Genomic DNA, 26001 nt, shown 5'->3' with positions numbered 1-26001 from the left:
TAAGTTGTGCTCACGAGAGGACATGGTATCCAGTCTGACTCCAGGGTGTTTGGGGCGTTGAGGGGCCAAGCAGGGGATGGGCGGGGGGTACTGCTCACACAGCACCACTTCCTTCCTCCCAGAACTTTGAAGTCAGCTCTGACGTCTTTCCTTCTGTTTCCTCTGCCTCCCTCATGTGACCCAAGAATACCTTTTGTCAGTGTATGTCCCCACGTATCAGGACTCGATTCACCTCTCTCCGTCTCTTTTGCTCCTGCTCGGGTCCAAGCCACCATCGCCTCTCACTTCAATTTCGCGAGAACTTCCAATGGGCGTCTCCCTGCTTCGTCTCTTGCCCCAGATCAATCCCTTGTCCTCTGAGTAGCCAAATGGACCCACTTTGCCTACAAGACCGATGTGGTCCAGGCACTCTGCCCCCTCCTACCCTCACCTCATACCCCTCTCTCCCCCATGTACCTGAAGCTCTACCATTCCTGGTCTTATGGTTCCACCAGGACTTTGTCTTGGTTAGTTCCTATGTTTGACACATTCGTCCCCTGGAGGGTCACGTGGCTTGCTGCCTCTTATTCAGATCTCAGCTTAAATGTCACTTGCTCAGATGCCCTTCCTAACCACCCACCCTGAAACATCTCCCCTGCCATTCTCTGTGATTCAGATGCCTTTTCCTTCAAAGCACTCATCGCCGTTTGAAATTTTGGTTTTTTTCCTTAATTTGTTTCCTTTCTACTGGTCTATAGAATTGGGAATCTTGACTGGTATTATTTTTCCAGTATCTCCCATACCCTGAGCAGTGCCTGACACGTAAAAGCTATTTATTGACTATGTGAGCAAGACTGCAACAACAGGGCGAGGCTAGGTTTTGCTGTGCTTGGGTGCCATGCTCCAGAGTCTGTGCTTTACTCAATAATCCAGGGGAGAGGTATTGAACGTGCATAGGAGTGGGAGAGGGGCAGACGGAGAGGGAGAAAGAGAATCTTAAGCAGGTTCCATGAGCCTGGCTCATGACCTGAGCCAAACTCAAGTGTCGGATGCTCAGCCGACCAAGCCACCCAGGCAGCCTTTGGCTTCTTTCTTTAGCTTTGTGCATAAGAAATAGCACTTGGAGGCTCATATCAGCGTACTGTGTTGGTCATGAAACCATTAGAGCATTTATCGCTTTCCAGTGTCCTTGCTCCCTCCTTGTGTCACTACCCTGTGAACTCTTGGAGGCTGGGGACGCATTCTTATTTCTCCCTTGGTCTCAGAGTCCGGCACAATGTAGGGCACAGAGCAAGCACTTCGTGTGCATTTGCAGAGTAAATAGATGTAAGAAGCAAACACTTTCAAGTATTTTCAGAAGGCATTATACTGAGTCGTTTCAGGTTGGCCTGTCGGCAAAAGCCCTTCTCTTGCAGAAACCTTGGAATAAAGCCTTTGATAATCTGGGGAGGCTGAGGTAGAGACAAAGGGGTGATGAGTGAAAAGTTGGTGAGTTTTTCTTCTGGTTTCTTCTCTAGACTTTGACCTACTATTACAGAGCTTTTCGGGTCGTAAATGAAGAGACGTTTAGATCATTTCCCGGAGTGCTGAGAAGATATCTATGGTCATAATTCAGTATGTTTTATTTGGGGGAATGAGAAATTCTGTTTTCCTTTCATTTGTAGTTGCTAAGCTCTAAAGATTGCCAATTAGCCCTTGCCCTCCCTGGATGCCTTGGTGCATTTTTAAAATTCATGGTTCTTGAAAAAACAAAGCAAACAACCCTATTATTTTCCTACACTTTTCTATCTTTATTATAGCACTCTTCTAGTCCGCCTTATATTACAGTCATTTGCTGGTGTGTCTTTCTTCTGTGCTAGATTGGAAACTATGTCAGGCAGGCACATGTACATTCATCTCTTGGCATGGTGCCAGGTACACAGAAGGAGCTTAATTGATGCAGGTTGTGTTGTATTGGTTGTAATTGCGCATTAAGACCCCGAGAAGGGACTGTTTTGTTTTTTTCTGTTTCCTCGGGAACTTGGAGTTAATACCAGATTCTCTCCTCTTTCTGATTGAGTTGAAAACATTTGTACACTGCCTTCAGTTGATTCCCAAAGATTATCTATCTATCTATCTATCTATCTATCATCTATCTATCATTTATCTATCTATCTGTTCTGAAAATAGAGCCGTCTGTCCTGCAATAGACTGCTTTTTAGAAGCTGGGCAGTATCCTTGGGATAAGGCCTCCACTGGTATCTTCTGAGATGTTCGCCTTACTTTGCGACTTCAGGGATGTGGGGCAGGAGGTGTTTTCCGAGTCACTGTCAGTGAGGACTTCCGTGGAGTTTTCCTGAGAGGAGACTATGTGTGGAGTAGAGGGTAGAATCAGACCTTAACGTGATTCTTCTTTGAAGAATAAGTAGTGACAGAGGCTATCTGTAGCCTTGGGTTAAACTCAAGTCATATGGATGGATGTACAACCTAGCCCTGGCATAGGTACTCAGAACCCCCAGGAGATGGTGATTCAAATGGGATTTCTGGAGCCACTACCACTAGCACACTTATCTCCAAAGGTCTGATCATCTGGACTCCGTCAGGGCTTGGTCAGGCGGTGTCCTTTTTGTTTCCCTTCACTCGAGAGGAAAGTAGCAAACTCAGAGTAGAAAGACCACCTTCCAAACAGTAGCTTAGAGGGAACTGTGGAAGCCTGGGCAGATGCTGGTGGCAAAAGGTGGTCTTGGCTGCCTTTCTTGCGATCAGGCTGGAACTCGGGATTTAGTCTATACCTCCAGAAAAACCCTCAGGTTCCTTTACTCCACGAGTCCCAGTTTCTTTTTGGGATTTGGTTTTAAGTTTATGTTTCACAGAGCTAATTAAAGAATCATAGTGTTGATGTGTGGTTGGTGCCAGGGGCGGGGGGTGGGGGGTGGAAGAGAAAGCTGGAGCCTCAGGGAAATGCATCAGAGTGACAGGAGGAAACAGACGGTGCACTTAAAAGAGTCACAAAGGTGGTCCTGGCAGTTAAAAGAAACCCCTGTGAGCCAGCCGCAAGCCAGAGATCTTCAATGATAGCTCAGGAGGGAGATTTTCAAATAGTAGTCCATCGGGTGGCTGATAGTTATGGATATCCAGAGAAAGCCACGGCACTAGATATAACCGGCCACAGCATGGAGTATCCTACAGAATGGCACCTTTAAGAACGAACAAGTTTCTGATTCTGTCGAGATAAAGTAACATAAAAGAATTTTTAAGTAAGTGGTCATATCAATGATAGAGAAAGAGATTACAGTCACATGAATTAAATCAATTCTGGAGACAGAAGGGAGATTACTTCCATCAGATTATTTAGTCTGGGTTGAACAGGCTCAATACTCAGAAGACGTACCAGGTAGTGATTTCTTGGTTTCTAGATGGTTTGCTAACCTGGATTGCCAAAGGTGAGGGCATTGGCCACAAAGCTCCCATTACAGTGATGAAACCCGTCTTATTCTTCTTGCCAATGAAGCCTCTCTTAGAGCCTGGGAAAGGTTAGGGACAGCTTGGCACAGAGGCAACAGAATGGCCATCACACCCTATGGCTATAGTTCCCTGGAAGAGGTTGGAGAGCCCTTGGGGCAGACTAACAGACAGCTATGAGAATTGCCCAGGGAGATGGTTGTGGGATTGTGGCTGTGGATTAAGGGGGTGGACAGTCTCAGCGTGAGCCAGCACTGGAACTCATTAGCTGTGTGGGGACACGCGATCCATGTTTATGCCTTGGATTCTGCACCTGTCAAGTAGGGATGATAAAGTTACCTCCTGCATGGGCTTTTTTCTGGAGGAAAAAAAAAATAACATTAAGTATAATAATAGAGTAGGTGGCCACAAACTATAGCTTGTGGGCCAAAACCAGCCTGCCACCTGTTTTTGTAAATACAGTTTTATTGGAACTCAGCCATACCCATTCATTTCATATTGTCTGTGGCTGCTTTCATACCACAATGGCAGAGCTGAGGAATTGTGACAGACACCATAGATCCCACAAAACCTAACATATTTATGGCCCTTCCCAAGAAAGTTTTCCTGACCTCTGTTAGGGGCTTCCAAAGGCAAGCATACAAATCAGGAGGAATGAGGCCACTAAACAAATGAGAAAGAGAATTTGCAAAGTGTCTTAAAGTTGGCAGATAAGAAGACTGGGGGACATATGTGGGGTGGTGAGGTTTGACTCCTAGCCCTCATTTTTTCATAAACACATGTGTCAGTTGTATTAAGAACACAGCCCTGCTGTGTTTTCCCCACCGCAGCACATGTCTGGTGCCCAGAGTTACACTGCCTGTCTGTCTGAGCTCCCAGTTTTATCCTCCGCTGGGCAAGTGTGTCCACTGTTGGAGGCCTTCCTTGCTGTCCTCAGGCTTCTTACCCGTCTTTCCCTGATCATGGAATACAGTTGTATGTTGGGATCTTCCCAAGGATGGTAGGGAAGGAGATGCCAGAACAGCAGAGAGGGAATTGCCATTTTGTTTAATGCGAAGGAATTTTTGTTTATTGGGTTCAAATTAGCATGTTTCTGTGAACATCCCTCAGGCAGAAGGGACCCTGCCGCCTCCTAAAAAATCAGGGTACTTTCTGTGATCACGGATTTGGGTTCACTCTCGGGAATGCTCAGAAAATGCTTCAAATCTGAAGCCTTGGGGACAGGACAGGCTTTTGTGGTATAATTGGAAGAATTCATATAAACCAACTTTACCCAAAACATCCTGTTCCCTGTCAGGGGCTGAATGAAGCCCGAGGGTTGATACTTCACAGGTTTTGAAGTGTCCTTAGGAAGGAGAGCGGTGTTTTGCTGGTGTTTATAATACCCTGTTCCCCGGGGGAGCTGTCTCCTAAACCAGCAAACACATTTGAAAGATTAGGGTCTTAAGATCACAAAAGGACAGGGCCAGTAACGTTGTGGAAATCATCCAACCACCTCCTCTTTGTGAGACGGAAAGAGAGGGCCAGAAATGAGAGGACACCTACCCAAAGCCTTACTGTCAGTCACAAATCAATGTTCTGACATTAAAGAAGGTTAAGACAAAAGGTCTGGTTCAGTGGGACTTCCAGACCTTTAGGGGGCCTTGAAGGTTTTATTAGGAGATTTATGACTGATTTTCTATATTTACCTATGCTAACGTCAAATAGGTTAACTAAAATGCTGGGTTTCATTATTTTAGTTAGAAATAGATTGACCTAGTTTGTTAATGCTGGTTTTTGCATGTAACTGGAAAGCTCTGATTGACATTTCCTATGTATTATATGTAAAATCAGAGCTTATTATTGCATAGATATGCAATATATAGTATATGATATATTTATAATAAAGCTGGAGAACTGTATCTATCCATAAACATTTTCTAAGTATGGCATCTATAAGGGGATGACTACTAAAAGGAGTTTCTGGTGGAGAAATAATTTGGAACCGCTGATCTAGACAAGTGGTCAAGAAACAATAGTGGGCAGGCCAAACTAGTCTTTGTAAATAAAAATTTATTAGCACTTGGACACACTCATTGTATTGTCCTGTGAGGAAACTAACCTGGGAGGGAGGGTGACCTGCCCCAGGCCATTTGGCCATACCTGAAAGAGTCAGACCTGAAACCGTGTTTTTAGTTTCCCTCTTTGTGCCTGGTTACCCCACACCGCGTGGTCCCTCATGCACCTGCTCAAGGCTCTGCTTCTCCAGTTACCAGCCATTCATATCAGGAGGAAATGGGTCCTATGTAGAGGAAGATTTTGAAAAGGGAAAAGGAGGCAAAGATCTGGAACATGGGCGACTCTTGGTGCCAGGGAGGTCATGGTGGGGGAAGTTGGGCAGGTTCACAGGAAGAGGGAATTTACCATGAGGCGTGGCCATCTTTTTCCACTCGATGTTTAAAATTTTTTTGCTGTTGGAAGCTGAGTTGCCCATTCATTGTTGAACCAGCATTTACAGGGCAGGGATGATGATACATCAGACCCTGATCATGTCTTTACAAGTATACGTCATCAGTCCCTATGACAAACATCTGGAGGAAGTGTTATTTTTATTCCTATTTTAAAGATGAGGGTATTATGCTAAGTGAAGTAAGTCAGTTAGAGAAAGACAGATATTATATGTTTTCACTCATATGTGGAATTTGAGAAACTTGACAGAAGACCGCAGGGGAAGGGAAGGAAAAATAAGTTACAGAGAGGGAGGCAAACCTTAAGGGACTCTTAAATACAGAGAACAAACTGAAGGTTGATAGGAGTGAGAGGTTGGAGGGGCAGGGAAAATGGGTGATGGGCATTGAGGGGGGCACTTGTTGGGATGAGCACTGGGTGTTGTATGGAAGTGATGAATCACAGGACTCTGCTCCTGAAGCCAAGCCTACACTCTATGTGAGGTAACTTGACAATAAATTATTAAAAAAAAAAAAAAGATCATGAGACAAAGGCACAGAGATGTTACATAACATGCCCACTATTGCAAAGCTGGAATGTGGTAGAACAGGGGTTTGAACGTGTGAAGATAAACTGTAGGACTAGCCCCATCTAAATAGCCCTTTTTATATGTTTTTGCTTCTTTTCTGATGCTGGGCCTGCCATGGTGGGGAGAGGCTCTCTCCTTCTTTTGGAAAGAAAACCGACTTTACATGTATATTAACTATAATTTCATTCTCTGTGACTCAACACAGCCTTTTTGTGTCTTCTTACAGGATAAGGCTGCTCATCCTTTAAACACTGCACAAAGAAGAACCAACTAATAATATTAATAATGTTTACCTCCTGGTTTACAAGGCCCTTCTCCATATAATTTACCCCAGGAGACCAGGATGCTCAAAGACAGAGAAAGAATAAGATTAGTTTCCAGGGAAGGAAGTTCTGTAACTGAATCCAAATTGTAACTTCAAAATAACAAACAAATCCAAATGGACTTATCTTGGAAACTGTCTTTCACATGATTAGAAATGAAATGATCTTTTGAAAAATAAGAATTTACAGTTTCTTAAAAACTTTTTTATAAATCATTATAGATTCATATGAAGTTGCAACAAAAGAAAAGAAAAGAAGATCTACAGGGAAGATCCATTTTCCCCTAATGGTACCATCTTGCGTAGCTAAAATAATAGTATAAAGTCACAACCAGGAAATTGACATTGGTGCAGTTCACAAAGCTTATGCCAGTTTCACTAGTTTTGCATACATACACTCATTTGTGTATGTATGCATGTAAAGTTTTACGTATACAATTTTGTCACATGTGTTACATTTGTCTAACCACCACTGTGATCAAGATATAAAATTGTACCGGGGCACCTGGGTGGCTCAGTCTGTTAGGCGTCCCAACTTCAGCTCAGGTCATGATCCCATGGTTCATGAGTTTGAACCCCGCTTAGGACTCTGTGCTGACAGCTGAGAGCCCGGAGCCTTCTTCGGATTCTGTGTCTCCCTCTCTCTCCGCCCCTCCCATCCTCGCACCCTGTCTCTCCCTCTCTCAAAAATAAAAAAAACATTTAGAAAAAAAGATATGAAATTGTGCCATCACCACCAGAACCCCCTGAGCTACATCTAATAGCCACATCCATGCCCTTCCCATGCATCCTCCCTAACCCATGGCAACCACTCCTTTATAATATTGTCATTTTAAGGCTGCTAGTGAATTCAATCATGTAGTATTTAGCCTTTTGAGATTGATTTCCTTTCACTCAGCATAATGCCCTTGAGACCCATTGAAATTATTACACATATGAATAGCTCTTTCCTTCTTATTGCCATGTAGTATTTCCATGATGAAGATATGCCACTGTTTAACTATTTAGCTGTTGAAGAACATTTTGGTTGTTTCCAGTTTTTGACTGCTCTAAATGAAGCTTCTATGAACATTCATGTATAGGTTGGTTTTTTTTTTTTTAATATAAGTTTTCATTTCTTTGGGATAAATGCTCAAGAGTACAATGTTAGGTCATAGAGTTAAGTAATGCTTAGCCTATAAGAAGCTGCCAATTTTTTTCCAGAGTGGTTGAGCCATTTTATAGTCCCACCAGCATTGTATGAGTGATCCCATTTCTCTGCATCTTTAGCAGCATTTGGTATTATCGTTATTTTTCATTTTAACAGTTCTGATAGCTTTGTAGTGATACATTATTGCGGTTTAATTTGTATTTCCCTAATGGCTAGTGATATTGAACATGTTTTCATGTACATATTTGCATCTATATATCCTTCGCTGTCTATTTATGCACTATGCCCATTTTTTCTGGTAGGATTATTTGTTATTGTTGAGTTTTGAGAGTTTTTTATATGAGGCCTTTGTTGGATATGTACTTTGCACATTTTTTCCTCCTCTGTAGCTTATCTTGTCATCCTCCTTCTGGGCTTTTATTCCCCCCTGAGTAAAAGTTTTTAATTTTAATGAGGTTCAATTTGTCAATTTTTCCTTTTATGGATTATGCTTTTGGTGCCAAGTGAAATGATCTTAACAGGAGGTGGGAGTTGGCTGGGAGTGTAGGAATGGAAAGAACATGGGGGATACTCACAAGCACTAAAAGGCTAAGTGTCCCTCTCGCTTCTCCCTACACGAAGTGGGGCCTTATGCCTTGTTTTAGCGTCAAGCCATTGGGGGAGTGCACGGTGAGCCCTCTGCATGTCAACAGGGTACAGGAAAGGAGACAGAGGCAGGGTGTCAGTTGTGTGGGCACAGAATAAAACCCTCAGGAGCCAAGAGCTAGCTCTGAGAATTAATGGACTGCTTTCTTCCAGCCTATTCAAATAATCCAGCTCATTTCATGTGAGATAAATTACAGGACCTTGCCACCCTGGCTCCCAGGGGATGACATTTCTGTGATTCATGGCATTCGTCCCCTGGGAGCCTGAGGCCGGGAGAGGGCCTGCCTTACTGACTGATGAGCTGTGGCCCGCTGACCTCGCCTCAAGGCCTCCGCTCAAAGAGCAGGGAGGCGGACAAATTCAAATGAAGCCACTACCCGCAGGACAGGCTGGGAGCATGCCACTGAAAAGGGGCCCTCTTAAGGACCACTGTCCGGTTAGAACCCCTCATCACTGTTGGGCATCCTCAGGGACGCGGCATGGCTTGAGCAAATGCTCCAAACAGCCTGGGTTTAGCTTTGTTGTGCTTGGCCTTTGTCACTGTTGGCGGTGGTGGTGGCTGGAGCTGTCGTGTACATGTTGCTGTGGGGGTTGTTTTGCAAGGCAGAAGAGAATGCTGGATGTAAGCTAGATATAGTGGGGTTTGCCACAAATGGAGCCTAGAACACGATCTTGTGCAGACAGAGGATTCTACACGTGCCTCTGTATGGGCTGTGTATGTGGTCCTTTGAATGATGGAGATTCATGGGAATCCACCGTAAAGTGGGGCCCCTTCTCCTCCTCCCTTTAGACCTACCCACGACAGCTGGTTTTCCTGCCGCCAGATCACAACTCCGACTTTGCTGGTACCTCTTGGGTAGTGTAAACCCCAACAATGACTTGCAATAACAAACAGCCTGATTTCAGAAAGTAGAATGTGTACTGCCTGGTAGTAACCAGTAAGTCCACTCTGCCTCCCAGTGGAGACGTTTCCCAGCCGGGTTCGGGCAGGAGGCCTGCAGCAAAGGAAGAGAGGTGTGTGGTCCGCTTCTCTTCCATTTCCTGCTTCTGTCTGCCTACCGGTTGTATCTGACCCCTCTGGGTTCGAGACGAGAGGGCAGGTGGAGGGACCAGGGGAGCAGAATTTTATTTAACGGGCACTGTTGGAAGCTGGCTTCAAGTTCTCTAAGCTTGGCAGATATCTAACGTGGAAGCTTCCTCTCCTCGGCTACTCCGGTTGGTCCTTTTGGAGAATTTGGACCACCTTCTAGTTGCCGGTGGTCTCTTACCTGCTTGCTTCTTGAAGCCAGAGATACCTGTGCTCTGGCTGGTCACTTACTCCCTTCATGGCCCCTGGGAATTGGGCAGTACCTTCGGCTAGCATCTCTCTAGTACAGACACTCCCATCCTTCTTGGCTTTTTTCCTCTTTCTCTGTTGGATAACAACAGCAGACATCTACTGAGCTCTCACTGTGTGTAAGGCACTGACTTAAGACCTTTACATGCTTCATTTCCTCACAAGTCAGAGAGGCATGTAGGATGATTATTTTGCTATTAAGGGAACTAATACTTGGAGAAAGATACTATAGTTTGTGTCATATCATGGAGCTGGTAACTAGCAAAATTAAAAAAAAAAAAGTTGAATTCAAGTCTGCCTGACTCTTTTGTTTTCAATTTTTAACATTTTTATTCATTTTTGAGAGACAGAGAGAGAGCAGGGGAGGGACAGAGAGAGAGGGAGAAGCTAGCAAAATAAAAAAAAAAGTTGAATTCAAGTCTGCCTGACACTTTTGTTTTCAATTTTTAACATTTTTATTCATTTTTGAGAGACAGAGAGAGACAGAGAGAGAGCAGGGGAGGGACAGAGAGAGAGGGAGACACAGAACCCGAAGCAGGCTCCAGGCTCTGAGCTGTCAGCACAGAGCCGGATGCAGGGTTCGAACCCACAAACTGTGAGATCATGACCTGAGCTGAAGTTGGACGCTTAACCGACTGAGCCACCCAGGCGCCCCAAGTCTCCCTGACTCTCAATCTCTACATTGTTCTTCCTTGAGTTTAGGTTTGCTTTGTTTGGAAGAAAAATCTCAAGCCATCTTTTGTTCTTAGCTATTTCCCTATATTTTGATGGAGGAAATTCACTGATTCATTTGAAACACTGAGAAAAGTTTACCCCTCAAAACATCAGGTCTTCACCCCATACCTCTATCACCCGGAGGCGTGCTTTCTTCGCCCCCTTTGGGCCACTTAATTACATTCTCTCTTCTTTAGGAGGAAAGCTGACATGTAATTATTTTCATGATTAACACTCTTGTGCAGCTAATTGTAATTATGCCTTATAATCACAGTTATGATCGTCAATTACTCATTCCTGCCTCACTTGAATGTTTTTCTTTATCCCAGCTTCAGCAAGCTGATGGAGCTAATGCATCTGCTTCTATGCTCCTCCCTGCCCCCACCCATAAATACACAGACTTCTAAATCATGCCTGGCCATTATTTGGTCTTCTGTATTGTTCGCACCTTTGTTCTTGCCCCATTTCACTGGCCATTGCCTCTCGCTTTTGGCTTGGCGTGTTTTAATTGCTTCCTATGGACCCCATTGGTGAGGGAGGGATCCCACCCCAGGGTATGGCCAAATACATGAAACTTGACATTGGCCAGATGAGCTCAACAGCAGCTGATTAGTCACATACGCTCCTTGCCCCAAGGAGACGGACACCATGCAGGGCCACATCCAGGGACTGTGGGCAGCAACCTTTGTAGTGTCAAGAGGTCGGAGTGACCATAGAAGGAAGTGATTGGCTTGTTGCAGTAGTACTGTGGGCTGGCAGGGGACTGACACTTGCTAACCTGGGCTAAGCAGGTGCCCACCATAAAGAGAGTCCTTTGGCTAGGCTTCGTCCACGGGAGCACAGCGGGGACTACAACATGCCGAGGGCCATTCAAGAATGTCACAGATGTTAGGCCTAACTGTAGGGCCTTAGGACACACTGCTCTCACCTTGAAGTGGGAAGAAGAGGTGTAAGCATGGGCCTTGGAGGTAGACTGTGCAGGTTTGAGCTTTTGGATCATGAGAAAGTTACATAACACTTACTGTGCCTTGATTTTCCCATCTGCAAATGGGAATAATGTGCACCTTCTTCATCAGGTTGTTATGAATATGTATGTATTTTTAAAAATTTATTTATTTTGACGGGGTGGGGTGGGGTGGGGGAGGGGCCAAGAGAGAGAATCCCGAGTAGCTTCTGCACTGTCAGCTCAGAGCCCAGTGCAGGGCTTGAACCCATGAACAGTGAGATCATGACCTAAGCCAAAATCAAGAGTCGGTTGCTCAACTGTCTGAGCCACCCGGGCGCACCGTGGTTGTTGTGAATATTAATGCTGTCCTGCCTTGTCTCCGGAGCATTTAGCTCAGCATCCAGCCCACTGTAGTGCTCAGAACCTTCATCCAGTCTTCTGAGCCAGTCTTCTCTGGTTTTGATCTTTGAGTGAGTTCCCTAAGGCCCAGGAGGCAAGTACACTTTATTTCTTAAGATGCTTGAAGGAAATGATGCGGCCTCCTCTGGTTCTAGATTGCAGAAGCCAAATTCTGATGGCCGGCTACACGGTCCTCCGTAAAGAAGAACCAAGTGTGGTCTGGAGGCCTCCTGCATCTCGTCCTCTCACCTTCGTTCCTCTGAGTCTGAGGCCATTCGATTATTTAAATCATAAGCACCACACACCTTTCACTTTTCCTCAGATATGCTTAGTCCTGGGCTCCAGCCTCAACAAGCTTAGGGGCCTCAGATCTATATTGCGCTTCATGAGTTTCAAGCACATGGAATTGAACAATCAGGCAGCCCGGATGCTCTCCTTTTCTTCAGGCATAAGTGCCTTCTTCGGGGATGCTCTCCGTCGTTTCTGCCTATCAAAAGCTCTGAATTCATTAATCCATTCTATTCAAGCCCCAGGTGGTAGCTTCCCATGAAACTCTTCTTTGCCTTCTCAGTAGGACGTGACTTGGCCTTTTCTAAATTCTTTTATTTATGGTCTGTTCTAGTCTTGGACACTTAACCATCATCACTGCGTCTTGGGTTGCTGATTGGCTTTTTCTAAATGCCGACCTCCTCGTCTACCTAAGATGTGAGTCTGGCACATGGTGGGCCCTGGGTGGACTGTTGCTGATTAACCTTCCAAAAACATTGTGTGTGCTCCAGAGGCCTGGTGGGATAGTGGACGTGGTCCTGGAGGAAGCAGAAGAATGGGGCCCAAGATTGCTGGCAGACATCTCCTGGCTCCTATTTTTGGCCCAGCTGCTGATGCTCGGCTTGGCTCTTGCCATCTGGTGGAGAGAAGCTGATTCTGGGCTTGGTCTTAATTTATGACCTCAAATCTGAGTCACACAAACAAGGGCCCTGGTCCTGGAGAGTTTAGTAGCAGGTTTGCTATAAATTGTCCCCTGGAAAATCCGAGAGGAGTAAAAGAAACTAACGTGCACCGAATGCCTTCTATATGCATCCTGTGACAGTCATTACCACTCTATAAATTGCATCTCTCTGTTACAGGTGTGGTACCGAGGTGGTGCAAGTAGATTCTCTAGGGAGCAGGCTCTGAGATGGAGACTGGCATGTGGGAAGTTTGTTAGGGGAGTTCCTGGGTTTAACGCCCGTGGAGCAAGGAAGGGAGCAGGCATCAGGTAGAGGGAGAAGCTGGGTCGTGGTATAGTCACAGCAAAGGCTTTGGTCATCCCAGACAAGTTTCTAAGCTTCCTTGAACCCATGGCCTTCATCTCTGAAAATCACTTCTCATAGTGGCAAGGCTCCAATGCCATGTTTTACTCTGACACCTGTCTCCTGACCTTGGCTGAGTAGACCAGGGGTAGATTGTGGACCCAAGCTCAGCCCATCAACTGTTCTTTCCTGAGACTAATACATGGGATGCCAGTTGTTTGGAGTGGTGGCAGCCATTTTATGCCATCTGTGTGGAGACGTTGGGAAAGTCAGTCTGGACGGCATGTTAACTATAGCAAATAATACTATTTGTATATTTGAAAGTTGCTAAGAGAATAGATCTTAAAAGTTCTCATTACAAGAGGAAATATATTTGAAACTATGTGGGGTGATGGATGTTAACTAGGCTTGTTGTGATCATTTCGCACTATACACAAATATCGACTCACTATGTTGTACACCTGAAACTAAGATAATGTTATATGCCGATTACATCTCAAAAAATAAATAAAATTAAAAAAAAAGAAAGAGAGGTAAAGATTCTTGATTTAATCAGTAACAAGAGGAATGGAGATTAGACTGAGACACCGATTTTCACTTGTGAGAATGACAACTATTTAAAAGAATAACAGAATGTGGGATTGGTAATGACATTGAGAAATAGTACAAATTTGATTACAAAATGGATTACAAAATGATTACAAAATTCTGGAGAACAATTTTATACTATGTAACTAAAGTCTGAGGATAGAACTTCGACTTCTAGAAATCTCATTAAAAAAAACAAAAACAAAACCAGTCTGTAAAGAGACACAGACATCATAACTTGTAACGCATGAGGTCAGAAAGAGATGAAGTGACAGAATGCCTGGATTCCTGAGGACTTTGTATTTCTTGGTCGTCTTTGTTCCCGAGGCTGACCGCACTTCCTGTCTTTGGATTCCGTAAAACAGCCTGGTGTTCTTTTATTTCGCACCTCCATTTCCTCGAATCAAAGATGGCTTCTGTTACTTGCAAAGACAAGAGCATTGATTAAGACTACAGATGACGACATTAAGGTTCAGAGAGGTCAAGGAACTTATCCAAAATTACATAGCAATTTAGTAACAGAACAAGGATTGAAACTCAGATTTTTTTTCCCCAACCGAAGTTATTTTTTTCTGTTATGCAGTGTTACAAATTTAGAATTAACTAAAATCAAGTTCAAGTTTTGGGGTTATTTTATTTATTTACATTTGTTTTATCTTTTAATGTTTTAAAGTAAATTCACTTTCATCATTTTAGTAGATTTGATCAATATAACAAACTTGGGTACGGGTAGAGTAGATATTATAATCTTCATTTTGCAGATAAGGAAACTGAACCCTGGGTCTGGGCCAAAGTCAGAGAGAGAGAGAGAGGGAGAGGGGCTGAATTTTGGAGATGAATCTAACATGTTCAGTTTTGGCCTCAACATTCTCTTCTCTTCTCTGCGTGAGTGGAGTGGCTCAAAAGGGGCAGAAGCCAAAAGGCCCTGTTAGTTGTTGGCTTCTGTGGTGGGAGAGTTAGGTGGTTTCTAGCTAAAGAATCATGAGATGCTGAGATCTGGAAGAAGTCATGTTCTGAATCTTGTGACGATCAAGGACATCTGGATTTTGTAGATCCAAGTAATTGAAGGAGAGGTTAGAGCAAAAATGAGGCAACTCTTAGGTGCGTGTGGCTTACTGTCCACTGTCTTACTGTTTGCGATGCTCATTATGATCAGCCTAAAGAACCAGAGGCAGGGGGATAGTATCATGTGATATGAGATTGGCTGGTTCTGTGTAATTTTCCCCTTTCAGTAGTGAATTCTTTTCCAGAATGAAGCCAGGTATAAATAAATAATAAACACAATGAAAGAAGGAGTTCCTCAGGCGAATATGAAGTTTAATAAAGTCACTCTCACTTCTTTGACTCTGAGCTATTTTATCTTTGGAGTTTTGAAAATAGATCTAGTATAGACTGTGGATACTTTGAAACTCAGTAAGTCATAAGTTTTAAGATAGGAATGGAAATGCAGTTTTCTTTCTGAAAATTTTCTACTAGTGTAGCTCATTTGCTACCTCGTCCCGATAGACATTTGGCAGTTGAGTGCCAGAGTTCTGTTCATGGTACTCCAGCTGGTGCACGAGTGTGCTCTTTGTCACTGGCTAACAAATTCCTACATGTGTTTCTCGGTTGGAGATGCTGGTGAGCAGAGTAACCATTGTTAACTGGGTAGTCTGGATCATTCTATTGTAATATTTCCATGTCCACTCTCTATTCTTCAGCTGACTTGATGACAACAGCACATGGGAGAGCACTGGTTGTCTGAAAGTCAATGGATTTTCCTGGAGGTGTACGATGGAATCTGATATCTATATCTATATCTATATCTATATCTATATCTATATCTATATCTATATATCTATAGAGAGAGAGACAGAAGGTAGATATGCATTTTTAAGAGATACAGAAGAGAGGAGATTGTGTGTGTTGTCCACCTTAAAGTATAACAGCCAGTTACAAACGCGGGTTTATTGGGGAATAGCAGAGGGCTTGCAGTTAGGGACATGCAAGCTATGGCAAACCATAGCTCGTCTGGAGATCACAAAAGAGGATTGTTACTTTATAGAAAAGAGGAGGAAGTTAGGAGGAAAGACTTTGAAGGGAAGTCCATTGGAGGAGAGCCAGAGCCCTGGCTGGTGATGGTTTCTTATTGGCTGAGTTGTGGTATTTTCTTATTGGCTGAACTTGTTGCTGGACAAGGAAGTAAAGTAGGACTCTTCCCATTGGCTCTGCAACTGACAAAGAGTGGTAGTGTATGAGAGCTTCCCTTTCTGGGTTCCGGACCCCATTTAAAATAAGGTTTCTTTTATCCACTTTCACAGTGTGCATGTCAGAGTGTGTGTATACCTGTAAATGTGTGTGTGGGTTTATGGGAAGAGGTGAGGAACATGTGGGTATGGTGGATATAGGGTGGTAAAATGCCTGCTTTAAATTATCCCATTATTTTCAAGTAAACACGGACAATTAAAAAATTACTCCTGTGGTTCTGGATTTCACTGAAACTTGGATTCAGTGCCTGCTTCGCCTCACCTCACTTCCATCAGAGAGCACAGGGGGCAGGACCATAGCCTCAAAAGGATTCTATAACCTATTCTTAAGAAGATAGAGTCCTCTTTAGATGAATAAACGAAGAGCAGTCTTCCAATTCTGAGGTGACTGTTTTACAGGAGAATATTTGTTCTGGGTGCTTACGTGAACCACAAGTATTAATCTGGGCTCTTCCTTTCATTGGGATGCTTCACATTCTACGTGGTTTCCTGCTGTGGCATGTGTGACTGTTGAAAGTACTCAGTGTCCTGCTCCTCCTCCTTGACAAGCCCACTCAACAACAGTGGCACTGACTTGCTCTCTCCCTGGATCTACTTGTCCCAGTGTCCTCACTAGGACAGGCTTCCTTCCTACCAGAAATGTCATCTTGTGCTTTACTGGCCTGGTTTAGTTGGATCAGAATTTATAAGTTCGACTTAGAAGGCACATTAAGGGCTTATTTTTTACAAATGTGAAAGTGCAGACTCAGAAAAGTGAAGCCATTTGGCTCACAGAACACTTACGGGCAGAGGGGAAATTAGGATCCGGGGCGACATGCCTCCCAAACGTAGGGCTATTTCCATTGTGGTGATTCCATGGTGTTTACTGATTAATTGTTTAGAGCCTGGTATTTATCAAACACATAAGCCATTCACAGAATTTTTCAACTCATACTCAATATTCTTCCATATGCTGTTCTAGGAGGTTAGGGATAGAGGATGATTTTACATAGGAATATTGAACGCTTAAGAAACTTAAGTAGCAATGCTTAAGTCAGTGACTTGGATGCGTGGTTTTCAAGCAAACACTTTGGGGAATGCCCTGTTTGGGTTCCTGTTTTGGAATTCCAACACCTGATATGCATCCGGTAGATTTGGGGCTAATAGGCACATACCAAATTTGCTCTTGCAGCCTCCTACAAGTTTCCATTGAGTTGATAAGTTAGAAAGTGAGCTTGCTAAATAGCCATTCACTGGTTGATGCTACTTACTGTGTTGAGTGTTTGGGTGTTTGGGTATGTGGAAAAGAGCGCTTTTGCAAAAATGATTAAAGGAAATTGCTGGCATAGAGGAGAAAATTCTGATCTAATAAAAATCCCTGATCTTCAGAATTTAGAAATTTTGCCATAGTTTGTCAAGAGATTTATGGAAAGTTTTTCTCTTTAGGAGACTTTAGAAAGAAGATCATCATCTTTGTTGTTAGCTTAAGAGCTGAACTTCTTGTAAGTAGAAAAATAAAAGGATAATTTTCATACTGGGTTCCAGTAACACAATAGATTTTCTTGCCATGATACTGATTAATGTGATGGACTCATTTACACTGACATTTAAGATATTTTCAAATGTTCGATTTCTTTAATAAGCTTTATTCCTTGCCTCTCTGTGAGTACTTATTTTTTTCTCACTCCTGATTGCCCATCTTTTAAACCAATTTCCAATTCATAATATAATCAGCCATCAAATTCCACAAGGCTGTCAATATCAAGGGGCTGTTTTCAATCTTGAAACCGTACAGGACAAGGGACCTCTACTGGTGCTCTCCATATCTTTTGGGAGCCTCGTTACTCTGTACCTATTGACCAAAGGCACCATGCTAGGAAGAAGGCTTAATATCTCAAACTCACTGCAATGAAAAAAAAAAAAAGATTTTTTAATGTGGAGGTGACATTACTCAACCCTTCCCTTCTACCTAGGTAAGCACTATTCAGCAAATACTCTATGTTAAGCCGACCCACAATGAAAAAATCGATTGAGTATATCTACATTTTCTACCTTTGATGAAGATTTTCTGCAAAATTATACAGGTATAGAAAAGAGAGTTCTTATAGCACAATTCCACCACCCAGATATTTTTAATAGTAACATTAAATTCATCTTTCTGTTCATGTCCACTGTATGTGCAGATAGAGAGGAGTAAGATCATCAAATAAAATCAGATCAATAAGTTGCTTTTGGCACAGTGTATTAACTTTGGTTTTATATTAAGTCAACAGAAAAAAAAAAGAAACAAGTGAATTTATGGGAAGTGCTGAACTCACATAAATGTTTCCCTACCTCCAGAGTGTTTAGTTTTTAAAAGATCTTTCTAAGGTTATGAGAAAAGACTAGGAAAAAATTAAGAAATGGAAATCCTTGTGTGTATTTTATAATTCTGTGCTTCCATTTTTGACAGTATTGAGTGATTCCTTGCTATGAAGATGGAGAAAATTAGCACCTGAATAGCTCTCCCCACTCTCCCCTTCCCTCCCCACACCCTTACTCCTATTTTTACTATGTCAATGTTTATAGCATCCACATTCTGTTCTGTAACCATCATTTCCACAGTTATTGAGTTCAGGTCCTATTTTTACAAACTTTCAAATCCTAAAGATTGTAACGCATTTCTCAATGACACCCACCCCCCAACCCCTGATCCCCATGGGCCACACATCAGATTTTGCTCTCCCGGAGCCAACCTTGTCTTGCTCCCTCCCTGTCTCCTGCTTCCTGCTTCCCTTCATTCCTCTCCTGGGTTAGAGTTAGTGCTGCCTGGACCAGAAGACATCGTCTTTCTTGGTTTATTCCATGTATTTTGGGGGATATCTACTTGACTAACCTCCTGAGAACATCTTATTTCATGACAGCTAATTCCTTAAAAATATTTGTGGGTGGATGCATTTGGTAAAATCTGAAGGTTGACAACAAATACAGGCACAGATTTTAAAACCCTGAAATAATTGAGGAGTTGAAACATTCTTCTATTTTAAAAAATCTTTTATTTTCTTTAAGACATATTCTTTATATGTTATTTAGAAAATGTAGATAAACAAGAAGGACACAATAAGCCTTTCCCACAATCCCACTACCCAGAGATAAGAGTAGTTAATTTTTAGTAATTTGTTATTTTGTATTCTTACAATCTCTCTATTCACAGAAAAATACCTGTTTATCTTTAAAAATAGAGATATGATTGGGGTGCCTGGGTGGCTTAGTCGGTTGGGTGTCCGACTTCAGCTCAGGTCATGATCTCACAGCTCGTGAGTTCGAGCCCTGCGTCGGGCTCTGTGTTGACAGCTCAGAGCCTGGAGCCTGCTTCGGATTCTGTGTCTCCCTCTCTCTCTCTACCCTCCTCTGCTCATGCTCTGTCTCTCTGTCTTAAAAATAAATAAACATTAAAAAATTTTTTAATATGAAATGTATTGTCAAATTGGTTTCCATCCAACACCCAGTACTCATCCCAACAGGTGCTCTCCTCAATGCCCATCACCCACTTTCCCCTCCCTCCCACCCCCCATCAACCCTCAGTTTATTCTCAGTTTTTAAGAGTCTCTTATGCTTTGGCTCTCTCCCACTCTAACCTGTTTTTTTTTTTTCCCCTTTCCCTTCCCCATGGGTTTCTGTTAAGTTTCTCAGGATTCACATAAGAGTGAAAAGATATGGTATCTGTCTTTCTCTGTATGGCTTATTTCACTTAGCATAACACTCTCCAGTTCCATCCACGTTGCTACAAAGGGCCATATTTCATTCTTTCTCATTGCCACGTAGTACTCCATTGTGTATATAAACCACAATTTATCCATTCATCAGTTGATGGACATTTAGGCTCTTTCCGTAATTTGGCTATTGTTGAGAGTGCTGCTATAAACATTGGGGTACAAGTGCCCCTATGCATCAGTACTCCTGTATCCCTTGGGTAAATTCCTAGCAGTGCTATTGCTGGGTCATAGGGTAGGTCTATTTTTAATTTTTTGAGGAATCTCCATGCTGTTTTCCAGAGCAGCTGTACCAGTTTGCATTCCCACCAACAGTGCAAGAGATTTCCCATTTCTCCACATCTTCTCCAGCATCTATAGTCTCCTGATTTGTTCATTTTAGCCACTCTGGCTGGTGCGAGGTGATATCTCAGTGTGGTTTTGATTTGTATTTCCCTCATGAGGAATGACGTTGAGCATCTTTTCATGTGCCTGTTGGCCATCTGGATGTCTTCTTTGGAGAAGTGTCTGTTCATGTCTTCTGCCCATTTCTTCACTGGATTATTTGTTTTTCGGGTGTGGAGTTTGGTGAGTTCTTTATGTATTTTGGATACTAGCCTTTTGTCCAATATGTCATTTGCAAATATCTTTTCCCATTCTGTCGATTGCCTTTTAGTTTTGTTGATGGTTTCCTTTGCAGTGCAGAAGTTTTAATAAACATTAAAAAAATTTTTTTAAATAAAAAAATAGAGATATTACTATACTGTAATATAATTTGTAACCTGATGTATTTTTTGGTGACATGATTTTTTAAACTCAACATTATTGTTTAAAAAATTTTTTTTAATGTTTATTTGTTTTTGAGGGGGGGGGGACAGAGCATGAGTGGGGGAGGGGCAGAGAGAGAGGGAGACACAGAATCCGAAGCAGGCGCCAGGCTCTGAGAGAGAGAGAGAGAGACAGACAGACAGAGACAGATACAGAGAGAGAGAGAGAGAGAGAGAGAAAGGGGCAGAGAGAGAGGGAGACACAGAATCTAAAGCAGGCTCCAGGCTCTAAGCTGTCAGCACAGAGCCCGATGAGGGGCTTGAACTCATGAACTGCAAGATCATGACCTGAGCTGAAGTTGGAGGCTCAACCAACTGGGCCACCCAGGTGCCCCTACAGCCTTAGGATTTAGATTGGAATTTATGCCATTGGCTTTTGTGGGTCTCCAGCTTACTGATGGCAGATCAAGGCATTTAGCCTCCATATATAGCCTCCATAGCCTCCAGTGAACCAATTCCTTCCTCTCTCTCTCTCTCTCTCTCTCTCTCTACATATATATAATGTATACAAGCAATTGAGTGACACATGCAGATGGAACATAAATCAAAACAACATAAGTGTATGTTGAATAATCTGTATTCTGTTCATGCCCCCATTACCTAGTTTCCATCTGCTGCAAATATAAACATATATTTTTATCTCCCCAACACCTCACATTTTATACAAAAGGTAGCATACCATATACAGTCTTCTAGACCTGGTTTTTGTCACAAAAAAGTCTTCCCGTAAAAATGTAGAGAGAGCTTCTTTATTCTATGATCTACTACATAGTGTTATATGAATGTGCCACAAATTACTTAAACAGCCCCCCTTGAAGGACCCCTGGGTTATTCCAACTTGTTATTATAGACAATTCTGGAAAAAAATTATACATAAACCCTTCAGTACATATGCAGATACATCTAGGAGCAATTCCCAGAAACAAGGTTGCTGAGTCAAAGGGTAAATGCGTGTGTCATTTTGATGGTTCCTGCCAGTTGCCCTCCAGAGTGACTGAGCAAATATATACGGCCTTTACCATGGTATCAAAATATGTTTCCCCAAACTTTTGATATTAGAGTATGTTCTCAAATTTTGGAATTTTTTTTAATGCCACTTTCTTAGGATGAATGAAGTGAGTATACTTCCATATGTTTAAGGTCACTTGTGTTATCTTTTCAGTGAATTACTGAAGTCCTTTGCCATTTTCGTCTGGATTGTCCGTTGCTTTAATGTTTAGGTGCTCATTAAGGTAGTTAATTATCTTTATTAAACAACTAAAAAAATGCAAAAACACTCCTAAATATAAAATCATCCTAAGTGACAATACCCTGAATTTCTGATGTATACATTTTAGACCTATCTCTATGTATAGATACACTTATTTTTATAATACAGCATCGTATCAGACATATGATCAAGCCATCTGCTTTTTAACATATCATGAACATTTTACCATTGCAATCGAAAGGTTTCCACACTGAGGAGGCATGGGACGCTTGGAGCTGGAGGGATGAAACAAGTTCAAATCCACAAGAAATGGAAACGTTTCAGACACCAAGGAGATCAAGAATAAACACCAAGACTGGAGTGTCAGAAATGGGAGCAATGACAGGGGCTTGGAGGTGAGATAAGATTTCAAAGAGGAGATTTGGGCAAGTACAGGTTAGACCAGGTAAGGGAGAAGGGAGACCCTTGGTTGGATAGTCACCTTAAAGTGTGGGTTAATTAGCACTGGGACCAATGATGCATATATAGAGTTTATCTCCTGGTGCCTTTCATCAGAAGAGACATAAGACATAGGATTCAAATTCACATGGTGAGTTGTAATTTTTCCACTGGTTCTTGTAGTTCATCAAAGGAGAGTCCTTCTAGTCTGGGGCACTTGCTCTCCTTCTGCTCTGGAGTGGTCTCTTCTCCACCACACATTCATTTTATATTCCTAATGATTTTCAAAGCTCCCTCTGGTCCCTGGACCTGTAGCATCAGCATCACTTGGGACCTTGTTAAAAATGCCAATTTTGGGGGGTGGTTGGGTGGCTCAGTCAGTTAAGCATCCAACTTCAGTTCAGGTCAGGATCTCATGGTCCATGAGTTCGAGCCCCGTGTCGTGCTTTGTGCTGACAGCTCAGAGCCTGGAGCCTACTTCAGATTCTGTGTCCCCCTCTCTCTGACCCTCCCCTGTTCATGCTCTGTCTTTCTCTGCCTCAAAAATAAATAAACGTTTAAAAAAAGTTTAAAAAATGCCGATTTTCAAGCTCCACCCCAGAACTTCTGCATAAGAAAGTAGTAGGTGGAGATCAGCAATCTGGGTATTAACAAGCTTGCCAGATGAGTGTGATGTAAACTAAAGCTTGATGACTGCTGGTTTAGAACAATAGTCTCTCAAAGTTTCTCTTAGGAGGAACTGCAGTGAAGTGTTTAATGGAAGCTGTAGAAAGGTCCTTTGCACTTTATCTTCTGGCAATCCTACATGGCAGGTATATTTACTCTCCTTTTGTACCTGAGGAAACAGGTCCAGAATATTCTAGTTTTGCAGAATTGGAACTGAGATTTCAACTGAGGGATGTGGCCTTTCAGAGAAGGAGGGGTGTTTGTGTGTGTGTGTGTGTGTGTGTGTGTGTGTGTGTGTGTGTGTGTATTGGGGCCACAGGGAAGGGACAAAGGAAAATAAATTGTGTAGTCATTGTTAAGGTCCTGGTCTCCACCTCACACCGTATACAAAAAGTAACTCCAAAGGAATCTAAAATTGTAAAACTCTTAGAAGAAAATATAACGGGAAACCTTTGTAACCTTGGATTAGGCTCTGTTTTCTCAGACATAGGACTAAAGCACTAGCAACAACAATGAAAATAGATACATTGGTCTTCATCAAAATTAAAAAGTTTTGTGCTTAAAAAATTTAAAAAAATGAGGCGCACCTGGGTGGCTCAGTTGGTTAAGTGTCCAACTTTGGCTCAGGTCATGATCTCATGGTCTGTGAGTTCAAGCCCTGCGTTGGGCTCTGTGCTGACAGATCAGAGCCTGGAGCCTGCTTCAGATTCTGTGTCTCCCTCTCTCCTGACCCTCCCCCACCTGCACTCTGTCTCTTCCTGTCTCTAAAAAATGAATAAACATAAAAAAAAAAATTAAAAAAAAATTTAGAAAAATGAAAAGAAAAAAAGGAAAAGGAGAATCATAGAATGGGAGAAAATATCTGCAAATTATATACCTGATAAGGAATTTGTATCTAGAATATATAAAGAGTTCTTACTACTCAACAATAAAAACCAAAGAACAATTAAAAATGGGTAAAGAAGGAGAACAGTATGGAGATTCATCAAAAAATTAAATATAGAAATGCCATATGATCCAGTACTTACACCATCCAGTATTTACCACTCTCCCCCCAAATGGAAATACTAATCTAAAAAGGTACATAAGCCTATGATTATTGCAGCATTATTTATAATCGCCAAGATAGGGAAACAGTCATCAAGAGATGAATGGATAAAGAAGATGTGGTATAAATGCACAATGGGGTATTTCTCAGCTATTTTTAGAATGAGACCTTGCCATTTGTGACAATATCATTGGACCTAGAGGGTGTCAGACTAAGTGGAATAAGTCAGACAGAGAAAGACAAATACCATTATGATTTCACTCATATGTGGAATCTAAAAACCAAAACAAATGAACAAAAAACCCCAAACTACTAAAAGCAGAAACAGACCCACAAATACAGAGAAGAAACTGATGGTTGCTGCAGGGGAGGGGTGGGGATAGGCAAAATAGGGAAGGGGAGTGGGAGATATAATCTTCCAGTCATGGGAATAAAAGGCACAGCATTGGGAATATAGTCCTTGGTATTGCAATAGCGTTGTATGGTGACAGATGGTAGCTATACTTGTGGAGAGCAGAGCATAACGTGTAGCGTTGTCCAATCACTATGTTGTACACCTGAAACTAATGTAACATTGTGTGTTAACTATACTTCAATGAAATACAGTGGGCAAAGGATTTGCATGGATATTTCTCCAGAGAAGGTATACAAATGGCCAACAAGCACTTAAAAGGGTGCTCAATGTCTTTAGTCATTAGAGGAATATGATCAAACCTATAATGAGATACCACTTCACACTCAGTGGCATGGCTAGAATACAGGTGGCGGATAAGAGCAAGTGTTGGTGAAGGTGTGCAGAAATTGGAGCCCTCATATATTGCTGGTGAGAATGCACAATGGTGCAGCCACTTTGGAAAATAGTTTGACAGTGTTTCAAAATGTTAAACGGAGAGTTACCACGTGAACTGGCAATTCTATTTGTAGGCATATGCCAAAGGCATATGTCCATGCAAAAACTTGTACACAGATGTTCATAGCACACTATTCATAGTAGCCAAAAAGTGGAAACAATCCAAATGCATGTCAAATGAATGGGTACATAATATGTGTGTATCCATAAAATGGAATATTATTTATCAATAAAAGGGAATGAAATACCAACATATGCTATAACATGGATGAACTTTGAAAACATTATGGCCACATATTGTGTGATTCCATTTATATGAAATGTCCAGAATATGTAAGCGCAAAGAAAGCAGATTAATGGTTCCCAGGGGCTTGCAGGAGGGAGAAATGGAGAGTAACTGCTGTGAGTATGGACTTTCTTTGTAGGGTGATGAGAATGTTCTAAAATTAAATGGTGATAATGGTTGCATGACTCTGAATGTACTAATGACCACTGAATTGTATACTTTCAAAAGATGAATTTTATGGTATGTGAATTATAGCTCCGGAAAGCTGTGACAAAAAAATTAGTTAACATCTTGGGGTGTAAAAGGGCAGAGCAGGAGTGGTTTCTTTATCAAGCTGTGCTTACCTCTCTAGAGAAACCCCCCAGGAACCACTGAGAAGACAGGTGACTTGGAGACACTGAGCTCTGTCAATAAATTCCATTATATTGCTTGGAGACCCCTGCCCTGAAATATCCTGAAGACATTACAGTAGCAAATTCAGAAAACTAACTCCAAACCTGGATTGGGAGACATCATCAGGAAGGAAGGCATTCATGTCACTGAGCCCCTTCTGACATGATAGAGAGAATGGAGAACTGGTACAGATGGAAAGACTGGGGAGAGACGCCATCACACAAAGAATCCAATTTCGTTATTGTGGGCGTCTTTGCTCATTATTCTGATGAAAGGTGTGAGCCTGTGCCTTCAGTGCAAATGAAGATCGACGTGGAGTATCTGCTGGAAGGTAACAGTGTCCCAGCTGGCTGTCGCAGCCTGTGGAACCTGGAGTTAGCCTTAATCAGCAGCAAGCACAGTCAACCACGCTCTCTGTGGCTTGTTCCAGGTCACCCCGAAGAGGCCACCAGCTGGTGTTTTGGGAATTGAGCTGATGAGATATTATTATCTGCCAGTC

General features: G+C 42.4%; 1 long non-coding RNA gene across 4 annotated transcripts in view; it reads left to right on the top strand.

Moving 5' to 3' along the window:
- Positions 1 to 26001, top strand: part of LOC122217634 — a 186238-nt gene that overhangs the window by 69548 nt on the left and 90689 nt on the right. For all 4 annotated transcript variants that reach the window (XR_006201601.1, XR_006201602.1, XR_006201600.1 and 1 more), the window contains one exon: positions 22063 to 22216. This is a non-coding gene — a long non-coding RNA (uncharacterized LOC122217634). The remainder of the gene's footprint in view (positions 1 to 22062; positions 22217 to 26001) is intronic.

This window comes from Panthera leo, chromosome B1 (assembly GCF_018350215.1).
Source record: "Panthera leo isolate Ple1 chromosome B1, P.leo_Ple1_pat1.1, whole genome shotgun sequence".
NCBI lineage: Eukaryota > Metazoa > Chordata > Mammalia > Carnivora > Felidae > Panthera > Panthera leo.
This window is presented reverse-complemented; position numbering and strand designations above follow the sequence as displayed.